Genomic DNA, 16,715 nt, shown 5'->3' with positions numbered 1-16,715 from the left:
GTTTTTAGAGATTAAAATACCACAAAATTGACCAAAATACTACGTCCTCTGGTAGTAATAATGCCATAATATACCAGTCCAGCAGGTATCTGGGTCCACTGGATACTTTATGTACATTTAGCTCAAAATACACACACGCTGCAGTACTTTTACACAGTTTTTCTACTTCTTACTTCAGTAAGGAACGCGAATACCACCCACGGCTCTCTGATCGTACTTTTCCACTATTTTCTAGACCGAGTAAATAATCAATTAAAGAAGGAAGTGTCACATCACGTTGCGTTGTAGCTACGAAGCGAGGACGACAATCTTTGGACGATTCTTCTTGTCAAAATGTTGTGAGGGAGCCGAGGAGAAGGAAGTCTCTGCGGCCTCGGCGTTTTCCCCCGAAGCGCCGACTGCGAGCCGCCGTTTACTTGCCGGCGACTTGAGGAAAGTCCATTTGCGGCGCTTTGTTGCTCCGGGGGGAGAATAAGTGTGAGAGCTGTTAAAGGAAGCAGAGGTGCGCCATAACTTTGCCGTGGATTACGAGCCGCTAATTGACGACTAACGAATAAACAGGGAAGAAAAGAGGAGTTTAATCATTTCCCAATTAAGACACTTCCAGAGGTGTTTTGTGTGCATGTGTGTGTCAAATTCCTTTTAATGAAGGCAGAGGCGGAGGTTACCAGTCGATCTTCCTCTCAGTTTGATTTAATGGATTTTCCATTCTTTGTGTTTAAACTGTGAAGATTTTGATTTCCCTTTAATTATGCATGTTTAATTAATACACCTTCAGTTTTACAACTTTTTTAAAACCTGTTGAGTTGGAATCACTTTTTTCTTCCGGGAGCTTTGTTTGTTGCTCGTGAAATGCAAACGTTGTCGGAGACAATTAAAGACGACATAAAAGATCTTTCTTTCTCTTTATGTGTCGTGTTCATTCAGTTGTGTTGCTGCAAGTTGTTCTGCTGCTGTGTTTCAACTTTGCCTGTGTGAGCTTCCACTGGCGTGTGTGTGTGTGTGTGTGTGTGTGTGTGTGTGTGTGCATATGTATATACCTCTGCAGGTGTGTGCAGGACCCCCTCCCGCCTCCTCTCTGAGGAGTCCGTCATATGTCACCGCTGTTATGTCACGATGTCACTGCTTTGACTCGCTGACAAAATACCAGCAGAGTGTTTTGCATGTGTAAAGGCACATGTTTCGACCCGGGTTTATCTACACGTGCATTCTTGTTGTGTGTGTGTGTGTGTGTGTGTGTGTGCGTGCAGGGTTTCATGCCGCACGGCGTCCCGTGCATGTGTCGTCCGTGCACCCCGACAGACCGCTGTGCTGCTCGCCCATTGTGTCGGCCCGGCTGCACACTGGTTTTCGCTGGAATAATGCCAACAAACTACCCCCATTGTACCCGCTCTGAAAAGACTGAAAGAGCTCTCTCACACACACACACACACACACACACACACACACACACACACACACACACACATTCACCTGTCTGTCAAACCGCATGGCAAAAGCCATACAATTACCCTATAACATGATGAATATTTACATACACTGCCGATCCTGTTGAGGTTAATGCCGTTTTCATTCGGCGCCGTTTTATGCCTCGGCGGTTTGAACGCGGCCCGTCGCACCTGAATTTAGAAGTTTGCAATTAATTTGGGGCTTGACAGGTTATTAATGAAGGAAGGGGCTTCCCGGCGTCTCGGCGGGCCGCCGGACGAACAATGTGGCTGCAGTGTTGTGGTTTTGTGTCGGGGGCTCTGGCTCACCTTGATGCAATCATCCCCCCGTCTCTCCTGGCGCTTCCTTCCACCGGCTCTTCATTAAAACCTTAAGCAGACAATTTAAATTGTCCATGTTTTTTGAGATAACTCTCTTTGAGAGTTCTGCTTCTGCTCCAATCCAGTGGGAGCTGAAAGGAATTAGTTGTTATTTTTTGTAGCTTGGTCAACAGGGGGAGATTTTTAATTTAAAAAAACAGAAAATAGCCGCGCATGTGTTCATAAACAGTGTGCAGGTGGATTAATCCACACGGAACATTACTTTTAATCAACAAACTAGTCCCGACATGATAATTGCTGATATCTCGTTATCCAGACGTTTAATACTGACAGCAGCACAAACACAACTCTGTTCTCAGATATTGTTTTTGGGTCGGATGCGGAAAACGAGCTAGAAAAGTTCAGATCTCCTCCAGGTGTGTCTCGCTCTGCTCCTCCCAAATCAAAAGGGGAACAAAGACAGGAATTCATCAACTCCTGTCGGGCCTAAATATCGAGGATCAAACCATATCAGGTAGAAATGATCTGCAGAACGAGAAGTCAGACGAGGAGCCACGTCGGTTTAGTCCTAATGAAAATGCCTTCTTCTCTTTTTTTGTGCTACTTGGAGCAGTTGTTGTTGATCACCTGCAGCCGGTATCATCCGGTTTGAGAGGAGCGAGGAGTCGGCTGTCACACGTCCTGCAGGTAGTGGGGTTAAAAAAATATTAATAAATAATAATAAAAAGAAGTTGTGAATCTGCAAAGAGAAGAAGTCCTTGAGCGAAGTCAGAGATGAGCACGGACATGAGGAATAATATGAAGCGAATGGGTCCTGTATACACACACACACACACACACACACACTCACACACTCAGCTCGATACAAAAGTGTCTTAGATTTTGACAGAAGAAACAGACTTTCAAGACATATATATATATATATATATATATATATATATATATTCCCTCGGCTCTCACACAGTTCTCTCTATCTTTAAATTTTCACTTTCTCTTCCTGTCTCCTCCGTCTGTCTTATTTTTTTTTTAAACCCGTCTCTCGCCGCCCTCTAGCAGCCTCATATTCTGTCTCACTCCCTCTATCTCTTCCTCCCTCCTCCTCCTCCTCCTCCTCCCTCTACACACTACCCCCCCCCCCCCCTCCTCACCCCCTCCCACTCCCCCCCTCCCCTCTCGCTTTTCCCCTGGCAGGCTAGTGATTGACACTTACAAATTACCCGGCGGCAGTGGCATTGTGTGTGACCCCTCTCTCTCATCTCCAGCCCGCCGCCGTTTTGTCATCTAATTACTGTGAATCCCCGGCCTGCTCCCCACTGCTGCATTTTTAATATGCCTGCAACCCCCCTTCTCTCTCTCTCTCTCTCTCTCTCTCTCTCTCTCTCTCTTGCACACACACAACCCCCCCCCCCCCCCCCCTCCCTCCTCTGTTCACCTGCAGCCTACTTTACCTGCCTCTCCCGTCCGATACTTGGAGAGCGAGCGTCGTCTCTGTGTCCTGCCGCTCGCGCGCCTTCCGAGTGTTTTCTCTCCACCGCCTCCATTATCACAGCATCACCTCTCCCGCTCTCCTCCTCCTCTCTGTGGAGTGTCACTCCATCCCACACACACCGACCGAATCCATGTCAATCCTCTCTGTTTGCGTTCCAGTTTCCGGCGGTATCATTAAAAGTCTTCGGTAAACATGTTGTCGGGTTCACATGATCAATGGCGCGCTAATGAATGCACGCCGGTTGCTTTCAACTCGTGATTATAATATTTTCATTTTCTCTTTTGCGTTGAGTCGCCTGCACATCTTATTTAGCGAGTTGTAGTTTGTTATTTCATGCAAAACGTCTCAAAACATGTAGTTTCTCTACTGCTCTGCGTGCCATCTTTGTCACAAGGTTATGTATTTCATCTTAATTAATATCAGTACAATGACATCGTTCTGTTTGGGCATAATTGGAGTTACTTGTTCATTAATGCATATCAATATAGACGTATAAATTCTGCTAAATGCCGAATCAAAGTCCCTCGTTTCTCCTCAAGGTGACGAACGTATGGAACGAGTGACATCCTGACGGACTCTTTGTTGAGAGAAATGCATAAAGTTATGCGGGAGATTGCAAAGAATTATACGACATTCAATGGGACGTATTGTATTTCCTCCCACGTGCGCTCCGCCTGCAGGCCTCCATCAAGGTTTCTTGTGCACGCACGCGCAGCAAAACACCTCCACTGTAAGTTGTAATGATTGCAGCATGACGAAGTGCAAATGTGCTCACCCACCACGGGCCTCACTTCTACCTGGATCTGTGTGTGTGTGTGTGTGTGTGTGTGTGTGATGTCCACGGCTCAGCTGCCCACAGCCAGACTGAGCTCCCCCGCCGATCCCCATCTTCCAGCTAGAAATCAGCAGAGCATGGCAGACTGCTGCTGCTGCAGAAGCTCCAGAGGAAGGAGGGAAAAAGAGCAGAAGGAGATAAAGACGAAGAGAAAGAGAGAAAGAGAAGAGTTTTTTTTGTGTGTGTCTTTGGTTTGCAAAGTTCTGCAGATCCCCCCCAAAAAAACAAAAGTTTCATTTGGAGTCCGGGCGGATGACAGATGCCTCACGGAGCGGCTGGAGCAGCCGGGGCCACGCAGGGGCCGACCTGCCCCTCCACCTTCTGATGTGGCTCCGGGGCGTGGTAGGATTTAGCATGGCCTCATTACCTTGTCACGAGTTTGGAGAAATATGGGCCTCCTGAGAGACGCTCAGGGACGTGGACTGATGAAAAGAGAAAAGGAAGGGGAGGTGACAGCAGACGCACGCCAACACACACCGAAAAAAAAAAATACAAGGGAGGCAGGAGGTGGGATGAATGAGAACGAAGGAGGGGAAAAAAGGAGGGAGGGAGGAAAAAGAGTTAAGAGAAGGAGGGGTAATTGAGAGAGAAAGGGAGGAGAGATGTTGGCAGAGCTGGAAAAATAGAGGGAAGATGGGGAGGGATGGAGGATAGCGAAACTAATGGTCCTGCCTGGAGAGATAGCAGTCAATCAATCATCTTTAAACAAAAGCAGCGGGCCCAGGAGAATATTTAAGAAGTGCTTATTTAATTAAAAGTCCCTTTGCTCATATTTATGGGCCATCCTTCCTTCAAATATTAACCTTGCGGGTCCTGGGAGGCCTCGGACGTCTCCGTCCTGCTCCGCGGGGCTGGATGGCGCTCGCAGCTGAGCTCCAACAGGAAGTGCAGCGCTCGCAGCTGAGCTCCAACAGGAAGTGCAGCGCTCGCAGCTGAGCTCCAACAGGAAGTGCAGCGCTCGCAGCTGAGCTCCAACAGGAAGTGCAGCGCTCGCAGCGAGACATTAAATAAGGATCCTTTCTTTTACTTTTACTGCAGCCGTCCTGACAAAGTGCACACGGTTGCATGCAGTGTGCATTAAATTGGGACAAACTACTTCCTCATAGCAGGCAACCTTGAACTTTGATCCTCTTTATGTGTCTGCTGTGCAAGGGATTGTGGGTAAGAATAGCCCGCTGGCTTGAAAACTGCAAAATGAGACTGAATACATCCTGGACACAAATCCTTAAACATGTTCCAACAAAGTAAACATTCAAAATACTTTAAATCCAGTATGAGCCGCAAATTATACTTGAAGAATCTGAATGAAGCATTTCAAAGTTTTTTATTTGTTTTAAATGATATTTAGAATAATATTTTTATACAATGTCCGTGCTACAGCCACTACACCGCCGTGCAGACCTGTGCCATCATTTTACTCTGTATTTTTATTCAGTTTACTTCATGCACAACGTGTAAATATCAGATACTTTCCTCGAAAAGTCATGCAACTTTTTCTTCTTTTTTTTACGGCTACAATATATGACTTCAACTAATATATTCAGACACTTAGCTGAAGACTCAAACAAGTCAAAGATCCCTCACAGGTGTGAACGTACCTCATTTCCCCGGGCCTTTTCAAAACAAGTGGCGCGTCTTTGTGTTCTCACTCGCGGCTTCTCGGTTCACACATCCAGCGCGAAGCAGCGCTCCTCTGCCTCACTTCAGATGACGTTTGGAGCCCGACATCAAGCGGGTTGGCTTCTTCCTCTTCTTCCTCCTCTTCTTCTTCTTCTTCTTCTTCTTCTTCTTCTCCTACCGACATTCGAGCCGCGTTCTCACATATTTTCCACACATCTTCAGACTGCGCCAACTCTAAACACTTCACAGTGCTCTCGGTTTCTAACAAGAATGAGATCACAGGTAATGTTCACTTAAGACCTTCAAAAAACACTCCACTTTGCGTAACTGTTTTATGAACCGGTGCTCACTTTGTGGAAGCACCTCGCCGCGTTCAAACAGCCACCCGGGGAAGCGCCTGCTCATTACGCCTCCAGATACTTACACTCAGCATTACATGACATTTTGGGCTTTTTTCTTCTTCTCCTCCACTGTTTTTTATGAACCTTTGAGTTAGAAATTGTTACGACTTTTTTTCTAACACCAAGAGAGGAATGAAGACAAGATGGAGCACAAGAAAAACAAGGTTTTTCTTATTTTACAACTTTTCTTTCAAACATTTAAACACCTTTTTTTTTTCTTTCTCGAAATTCACTTTTCTCAGAATCCGCTCAAACACAGCAACACACCTGCCGGGACGTAGTTGCATCACACGCTCGGGTTTACAGTAAGACACCTGGGGCAGAAGTTACCGTGTACCGGTAACCTGAAAACAAAAAGGTGAAGGTGTTGGGAAAAAAATCGATACGGCGATAGTATCGCGATATTTTGCGTGGCAATATTGTATCGATACACGAAAGCCGAGTATCGATCTGTTATTTAATCAGTCAATTGGTCCGACGATAATAAAATCAAGTTATTTTTTGTCCACAAAGTTTTCCTTTGGGGACAATTTGCAGTTGGAAAAAATGTAATAAATCACATTATATCGCGATACTCAATGTATCGCGATAATATCGTATCGGGACTTAAGTATCGTGACGATATTGTCGGACAGAGAAGTGGTTCCTGGTTTAAGCTGATGCACAATATATATATATATATATATATATATATATATATATATATATATATATATATATATATATATATATATATATATATAATACAATATCAAGCCACAACTTTGGGTCCTCAAGAAATGCGAAGGACACGCAGAACCGACTGACAGAAATTTCTTGTTTTATGGTGAGATGACTCGTTGGGAATATTTGAAAGCTTTGAGTCCGTTAACGAACATCCACTTGCTTTCTGGTTAATGTTTTATTTATTGAATATGTCACTATTTATATTTCTAAACAGATGTCCTCTTGTGTGTCAGTGGAGGCCTGCAGACGGAGTCAAGGATCAACCGATGTTAGTTAGTTAATCTTTATAAAGTATCACCGATCACAAACTGGCCTAAAGTGGCTTCATAATCTGAACAGGGTACAAAAATATTTAACTTTTAAATTGGAAAAAGTTGTTTTTCGAGAAGAGGTGACCTGCAGCCATTAGGCTTCTGTAAATTAAAGCGAATACGTTTCCACTTTAGATAAATCAAATGCGCGTGTGTGATATTTTGTGTAGTTTTACTTTAATTCCGTTTTGGGGGGAAATGCAGCCGCAGAAACAATCTTACTGTAATAAGCCGACAGCAAATAATTACCCCCGTGAATTATGCAGGATTAAGATCTCCATCATTTAGGGAGATAAAATCACAATTTACTTATGCAAGATCTATGAAGAGGAATTAACTGGTCTTCATGAGAAACAATACACAGCTCTGTGAATGAAAAAAATGGCATTTATTGTCTGTGACCAATTCGAAATTTGTACAAAATCTGTATGAAACTTTAGTCTATGAATAGTTTTGTCTCTTTGTGGATCTGAGGGATGAGATCATATAACTATATATAAGTTATAGTACCTCAACATAGTAAAAAAAATGGTTGCATGTATTTATTTTACGTTTATTTAAGCATAAAAATGTATTAACATTGCAGACATGTACACTATTTAAATACATAATTAGATGGATTGTTGGCTGTGGTTATAGTACATTTTCCTTTATTTTTCGAAAAACAATTGTAAGCATTAAAATGCATTAACATTGCAGACATGTAGTCAATTTAAATAAATAAATAGAAATATGATAATGTGTCTCGGACGCATCTACTTTCATGCTCCACAGGCCGACATGCAAAGTGACACAAATCAAACGCTCCCACGACGCCGCGTCACAAACACACACCGGCCTTTTGCTTATTGACAAAATGTGATATACAAATAATTCAGGTAAACATTAGCACAACAGGTACTGAACACGAGTCACAGTGGATCAAACATGGCGTCCAACACAGGGAGGGTCAAAGTGGGGAAGACGTGGGCGGACATCTTGATTTTTTTAAAATATGTGTACTGCAAAAAAATAAAAATAAAAAACATTAAGAATAAGAAGACAATCAAAATAATTTTCAACTTTGAATTCTGTAGTTTGTTAATGTTTTCTTAAATAAAGAAGAAGTAAAGCTCAAAGTCGCTGTTTCGTCTGCCGCCATCTTGGAAGCAACAACCTTTATTGTTTTTGTTTTTACCAGGCTGTAAACATTCATTTCTTCTCTAAAGTTGGACATGTTTTATCACGAGGGGTCTCTGGAGATTGACCCTCTTCTGGATTATATTTTGGGCGCGTTGGTGTTGTTTTCTCGTACCCGGACGTCGCCTCGTCGTCGTCGTCGGTCCGCTAGCTAACGAACAAATGGAGCTTTCCCGCGGCGGTGACGTCAGAGAGGCCTTTCTGCTGCTGGTGGGACAGAGAGACGTTAAAGCTTCAGCAGAATATGGAGATCCTTACAACGAGACTCACAGAAGACGGGTGAGTTCATTTATTGTTCTTTTGCTGTTATGTGTCCGAGGCTGCAGCCGTGCGTATAGATTTTATGATTCACATCTCTGGTGTTGTTGCAAAGGGCATGTGAATCCTATGGAGCTTCTCTTCTCCTATTATCTGTCATGATTGTATAGTTAATGTTTTGTATAACTAATTGATAATCAGTTGCAGGATATTACATTTATGGTTGGTTTGGACATTTGGGTTCAGTCGCAGGTGATTTGCACCTGTAAGTCAGTCACCTTTTGATCTTCTTCTTCTCAAAATATAAATACAACAACAATTTGATAACTAATCAAGGAAAGACAGGTGTTATCATATATCGTATTGTTCTGTGTTTCATTTCAGAATTGGTATAAAAATGAATTCAAAAGCCATTCGTTGTGGAATTCCGGTCGACAGTATTGAACTTCTACATCTCAGCTATTTCAAGGGTTGATTTACAATTTTTCAAGGCCTCTTCTTCCTCCAAAGTAGTCAATTTCAAAAGAAATGTGGCCACTTGAAGCTATAGAACAGTTTAGCATATACTATAGATATTGGAGAATTCTTGAAGCATGAACGTCTCGTGATGTTCGGTCTCATTTTGAACAGACTCACTCGGGAAAAAAGGGCTTCTTTATTCTTTTCAACATCTTTTTGTAAAAGGTTGTTTGTATTTATGATTTCTTTTTTTTGTGTGTGTGTGTGTGTGTGTTTTTTACTGATATCATTAATCAATTGTACCTATTTTAGTCCCTTTTTTATTAACCGGTTAAATATGTATCAAGGCACAAAGAAGCAGTTCTTCTGAAAGCAAGTCACAGGTACGCACTCAGAGCGTGATATCATCTGTGTTTGCATTATGTATGTGCAGGGAAAACTCAAGTGGATTGCACAGAATATATATACATATATATATATATATATATATATATTAGGGGTGGGGGAAAAATCAATACGGCATAGTATCGCGATATTTTGCGAGGCGATATTGTATTAATACACGGAAGCCAAGTATCAATCTTTGATTTAATCAATTATAAACGTTTTGGTCCTAGAATAATAACATTTTTATTTATTTATTTTTTTTTGTTGACAAAGTTTTCCATTGGGAGCAATTTGCGGTTGAAATAAAATGTAATAAATCGCAATACTCAATGTATCGCGATTATATCAGGACTTAAATACCTCTGGTGATTTTATATATATATATATATATATATATATATATATATATATATATATATATATATATATATATATATATGGTTAAAGTGCAAGAGGAAAAAGGAGACATGGTGTACAATAAAAGGGAGAAAGGAGGGTCTGTGTATGTATAAGTATTTGTGAGAGTGGGACAGACAAACAGAGAGAGGAAGAGAGAGAGAGAGGAAGAGAGAGAAAAGATAGAGAGGGAGAGGAAGAGAGAGAAAAGATAGAGAGGGAGGGAGAGAGGTTATTGCTGGAAAGCGTGAAGACAATAATGCAAACTGACACTTTAGAAATGAGATACCGGCTGCCTTGGCAACAGGACCCCAGGCCTCGAGAGCTACTGGAGGAAAAGGGGTGAGGATGGGTGAGGAGGGGTGAGGAGGGGTGAGGAGGGGTGAGGAGGGGTGAGGGCGAGGGAGCGAGGCCGCAACCAGGGCCGAGATAGTGAGTTAAATTGCGTTTGATTAGGAGCTCAATCATTGGAAAAAGAGCAGAGGGGAAGCCCGTGGAGGCGGCAGCGCCGTGCTGCCAGAGACCCGCTGCCTCTACAGGTTTTTTTATTTTTCTCCTCTTGTTGTTGTTGTTGTTGTTTCCACTGCTGATGTTTACCCGAAGAAGAGCTTACTAAACAGTCTGTGCCTCGGTGTCAGCAGCGGCGTCACCGGGCCGCTCGCTGTTTGCTTCACACGCCGAATGAGCGCCGAGGACTTTTGTGTGTATCCGAGGATGCAGAACCGTGTTCATGCTTTTCTTAATAAGAGACCAGTTTGATTCATGCATTCATTCAAACAAACGTTTAATAATGGACGATAAAAACAGTTCTGAGTAGCTTTGCTTTGTTTTCATATTCACACTTCTGTTCATACACAATTTATACTCGATAGACATACAAGTTCAGACACGCAATGCAACAACACACAACATAGAATCATCATTATGATGCATGATTATAACATCTTTGATAATACAAAATAATAATTATTGTCATGTTTAAATACACCAGTGTATCCACAGGAGGAGTTACAGTTCATACAAATCTACTTTTTTATAAAGTGCTAAAAACTATTTATGGAATATTTTTATTTACTGCCTGCAACTGGCGACGAACGAGTTCAGAAAATCTCTCAAATGTATTTTGAGGGAATTAAACGGAAGTAACTGGTGCCATTTTTTGGGGGACTATTTTCAGCGGCGGATGGATCTATGTATTCTGCGGCGGCCGGACGCCGTATGTAGAAATGAACGACGGTGTGTGACGGAGGAGGAAGATCTTTCCGGCTCTGCGGCGGTTCATAACTGGTGTTAAGCTTTTTCTCTCAACAGGCCTCCTCTCTGCTGCGTCTGCACTTTCCAGTCGTGGCGTGATGAAACGTCGAGGGAAAGTTCTCGTTGCAAAAACCCACAAACGCGGCGCCTCGGACTCATTTCTGCACGCCCGCTAACCAGTAACGGCATTGCACGACGTTAAATATGTTCATTTTAAACAGCCACACACACACACAAACACACACATTATATGTAGCATGAGCGTCGGACATTTTTCTAATCTGGACAGCGTGTACTACTTGACGCCGTTGTCATCGTTTCTCATCTTTTATGCAACACAAGTCAAGGGGAATGAGCAGCCGGTCGATCCATAAAGGATGACCAGAAAAACAGCTTTGTGTTCTTCACCGTCCCGTCGCTTTGCCTTCAATGCAGAACACGGAGTTCCAGTTGGACATTCATCCGGACTGTACGCCGCTTTGTGAAAAAAATATTTAGATATAATAAGAAGCCGTGCGAGCAGCAGACGGATGATTTGCAAATTGCAAACGTTGCTCCGGCGTCACCCGGTTTTGTGAAGCGTGAAGATTTACTGACAAAAAGATAACTCAAAAATAAAAGTCGGTCTCGGCGTCGACTTTGTTTTTTTTTGGACTCGGCCAGCGTGGTGAAGGTGCATCAGTTGCATCCCAGAAAAACCTGAAACCTGCCTGTGAATGGACGTGCACTCCAATAAAAACCGAGGGGCAGAGGTCAGACTCGCAGTGAGGCGTCTCTCTGTCGGGTATTCTCCGCGATGCATTCATCCCCGCCAAAAGTTAAAAAAAGGAATTTATTATAGCGGCGAAACCCTGAACGGCGGTGACTTCTGCACTCGGCGGAAACTGAATCTACTGGCGTTCAACCGCCAGCTGAGTTTTAACCTCTCCGCTGCCGGCGGCTGTGAGTTCATTACTACAAACACTCGCGGGCCCCGTTGGCGCGATTCAATCACTACCTAAAAAATAAAAAATAAAAAAAGACGCCAAATGTCTGAAGGTAAAATAATTATTTCCACTGTCGTTGAATCAATCGTTGGATTGAGGTGGTTAATAAAAAGAGGTTGACCGATAAATAATGTGTTTATTGTGTGCCTCATAGTGTTTAATGTTCAGCGACAGCGTTAATACTCAAAGCCTGACTCGGCAGCATCTCTTATGCGTCTTTCAGCACGTTGTTTTGGTTTTCTGGCCCACAGGTTTTCTGTATATGAGGAGTGGACGCCGTCGGGCATGACGTCATCTGTTGGTTTGAGTTGTGTTTTGAAGTCTGGAGTACAACATTTTGGCCGTCGCCATATTGGTTTTTGCAACCACTGAATAGGAAATGACCATATTTAGACTCAGGAGTGAGGTAGAGCCGGGTAGTCTCTGGTGAGAGACCTGTCAATCACTTTGTAGCCCCGCCCTAAAGCATACCCGACCGAGTTCACGGTCTTTTCTGCAGCTCTGCTTAGATTCTGTGTTACATTTAGAAAGACAAATAACCAGCTAGTTAAAATACTAATATATATATATATATATATATATATATATATATATATATATATATATATATATATATATATATATATATATATAAATAAAGTCTATGACAATATAATTGGTACTGAATCTGAAGACCTGGTTTAAGAGGATCTCATTTCAGTTCACAGGAAGTGACACACACATCTCGTCGCCTTGTGATCGCTGCACTGAACACAAAAAAAAAGAAGTGCAGGTAAACAAGACAAACAAGTGCAAATAAACCTCGTAAATTGAAAGCAAACGTGTAAAATGCCAAAATCCAGATTAAAACTGTATTTTTTTTTTCCGAAGTCCCGACATCACAGTTTCACATAAAATTTGAAAGCAAATATTTTCCTCATCGTGTGTACAAAGTTTGTAATAAATTGGGTATTGCCTCCACCAGCACTGCTGCTGGGATGCACACACATGCATGGCAAATTGTAGTACCTACACATGTGTACACACACACACACACACACACACACACACAGAGGCAGCAGAATTGAATGCGATAGGGAAGTGAAAAATGATTAACCCGGGGTCAGCTCTCAGCCTCAATCTCGGCAGCGCTCAAAGAACATCCTCGCCTGATTTACACTCGTCATGTTCCACAGCACACATTTGCATATATTTATTAAATTCACCACGCGTTGGAGAATAAAATATAACAGGGTGGAGGGGGTGGCGGCGCGAAGGAAAGGAGTAGAGGAGGAGGGGGGAAAGAAGGGGGTGGGGGGGGGGTATTTAAAGGAGGCGTGTTTCTGATAGATTTGCCTTTCATTCATATTCATTTGCTCTCTCTTTCTCTCTGCGTGCCGTTCATTAGCATGGAGGTCAGCGGCGGCATCAGATGTGGCTGCTTAGCGCTTCAGGGGGAAACATTGCTGTTGGTCAGCCGATTGAATTGACCTTGTTATCACTGTGACAGACGGCGTTATTTATCAGTTAGTTAGATAAGCCGGCGTGGAGGACGGCGATAGTCTTCCCCCCCCCCCTGCCGCCGCCGCCGTACGACAATGAGTCTCGATAGTGAATCACCGGTGACAAACACGGCCTGGGGGTGTTTTCACACGCGCTCACTTAAACCCGGTTATCTTGGAGAGCTGCGAGGAGAGAAGAAGAAGAAGAAGGAAAAGACTTGTCTTTAAAGAGGACTGGAAATATGTTTCTGTTTTAATGCAGCGTCGCTCCCGGGTTGGACTTTGATATCTTAACAACTACTGGATGAATCGCCTTTAAACCTGCTTCAGATGTTGTGTAGCTCCATCAGAATTTGTCCAAATACTTTAGTTTATAACCAAAATACCCGCAAAACTCATGAAGTTCCCCATCAGCCGCTGTGCTAGCCAGCTAATGCTAGCATGCTAGCTGAAGGTAAACATAGATAAAAGGTGCAGACAGGTGCTTTATGGTCATTGTTAATAATCATAGGATTTTATTTTACATAACATGTCATAGTTACATGTTTGTTTTGTACTTGTAGGTAATAATACTGTTTATTGTTATAATTTGGTCCATTAACTGATATCAATGATAACAGTGTTTATCGTATTATGGCATCAGTGTTTGGATTTAAATGCCGCGTTACAGTGAAATTATGTAATTACTGATGATTGTTTATCAAAGTTTCAAAGGTCGAGTTGACGTTATTTAGTTTTTTGGTAAATAATATTGTGATATTTAATATTCCTCCATATTGCTCAGTGCTTCTATTGTTTCAATTAAATAAGTAACATCTATGTATTGGGGCATCTCAATCAAAAGCATCCAATTATATCTGTACACAGTTTTAATAGATGGAAAATATTCATAGACTTCCTGTTCGCCATAGGCTCTAATTTAAAGAATCGCACGCTATCAGAGGTCATTTTGAAGGCGACAGACACAGATTTCCTCTTGTCCTTTTACACAATATGCAAATTAACTTTCCTGGAATAGTAATGTGTTTATTTTTTTTAGATGACATTATACATTATTACCCGTAATAATGTTTTGAGAAGAACTACATTTTGCTTTAAGGGTTTGTTCTGTCCTTGTACGTTCAATGTGTTGGCAGCACGAGGGTTAAAACACGAGCAAACACCATGCGTTTCATTTAGTGTAGAATTATGTCGGCTCATTTAATTAGCAAATAGCGTACTCCCACTCCCTCTTCAAACCTCGTTAATTATCATCGAGTTCTCCTTTTTTCTTCTAATTTTTCAGATATTCATTGTTTTCAGGTTTCAGGGTTCCGAGTCGTGCAGTTTAACGGCGAGAAAAACGGCTGATTAATCACCACGAGGCCCTGTTAAAACAAAAGTTTAAACCGGCCATGTGTGAAAACCTCCTTAACCCCCCCCCCCCCTCATGCTCTCTATCCCATCTTAGCCCCCCCCCCCCCCCCCCACCGACTGATGTGAGCAGCCGTGGCAGGTGAGATCAATAGGGCTGAAACCTGTCCAGAGCTTTAATCCATCAGTGGTGAGCTGGGAGAAGAGACAGGGCAAGGAAGCCATCACTCACACACACACACACACACACACACACACACACACACACACACACACAAACCCGAGCCTCTTTTCTACTCCAGCCTGCTGAATGGCCATCTGGAGAAAATTGTCAATCAGTGAAGTTTTCCTTTTTTTTCTGGAATGTGTCTGTATGTCACTTGGATTGTGTTTAGTGGGCTGCGATGCTTTCTCCATGGTTTCCATTTGTCGTTTACGAAATTTGATTTTAAATAGATTGTTGTCATGCCGGTGAATCTGGAAGGCAGGAACGTACCAACACAATCTCACAGCAGTTCGTGAAATAGTCGCGAAGTGCAATTCATTGGTTTTAATGGACGGGGTTTTTGTTCGGGACGACATCCTGTTAGAAAGGAAAGTTGGGTTGAGGCAACAAAACCATGAACTGTTGGGTTGAGGCAACAAAACCATGAACTGTTGGGTTGAGGCAACAAAACCATGAACTGTTGGGTTGAGGCAACAAAACCATGAATAGTTGAGTTGAGGCAACAAAACCATGAACTGTTTGGTTGAGGCAACAAAACCATGAACTGTTGGGTTGAGGCAACAAAACCATGAATAGTTGAGTTAAAGCAACTAAACCCCGAATAGTTGAGTTGAATCAACTAAACCATGAATAGTTGCGTTAAAGCAACTAAACCATGAATAGTTGAGTTGAGGCAACTAAACCATGAATAGTTGAGTTGAGGCAACTAAACCATGAATAGTTGAGTTGAAGCAACAAAACCATGAATAGTTGAGTTGAAGCAACTAAACCACAAATAGTTGAGTTGAGGCAACTAAACCATGAATAGTTGCGTTAAAGCAACTAAACCATGAATAGTTGAGTTGAGGCAACTAAACCATGAATAGTTGAGTTGAGGCAACTAAACCATGAATAGTTGAGTTTAGGCAACTAAACCATGAATAGTTGAGTTGAAGCAACTAAACCATGAACAGTTGAGTTGAGGCAACTAAACCATGAACAGTTGAGTTGAAGCAACTAAACCATGACTATAAAACCGCAACTTAGTGTTCTTCTGCTTCTAAATCGTCCACCTCCTCTCTCTCCCACCATCAGTCGTCTTTCTGGACGTTACATCATTTGTTCACTTGCTCTGATCGTTCATTTAATTTGTTTGTTCACCATGAATTTGTGTCCTACTACACAAAACCAACAGATTGTATTTCTTGACTATTTCTCGACCCGCCGTGATACCGGCCTGAATTTACATACATGAATTAGTTCTGTAATAAGTGTCATTTAGTTAATTGTTTCTGATGCACGACAATGTTTAATTTAAAATTATTATTGCGTTGAAAACACAATTTGCATGACACAAATATTGCACCTCCTGCGATTTGAAAATCGCAGGAGGACATATCGCAATTTCAGGGAAGTTTGTTATTTAATTGTGTGGCGCTGCTGGAGAGCTACAATTACACACAGCAGATTCACTGCTTACATATTGTGCAACAAGCCTCACACGGTTGAAACAACAACAACAACAACAACAGAACGCCCCTGATGAGCACATCACTACGTGTTGTTTTGATTATTTAATCTAGTTTCTTCAAACCTAAACTCCTTT

This window comes from Clinocottus analis, unplaced genomic scaffold (genome assembly GCF_023055335.1).
Source record: "Clinocottus analis isolate CAN_PGR_092001 unplaced genomic scaffold, fCliAna1.0.p SCAF_13, whole genome shotgun sequence".
Taxonomy (NCBI): Eukaryota; Metazoa; Chordata; class Actinopteri; order Perciformes; family Cottidae; genus Clinocottus; species Clinocottus analis.
Note: the sequence above shows the minus strand (reverse complement) of the source record.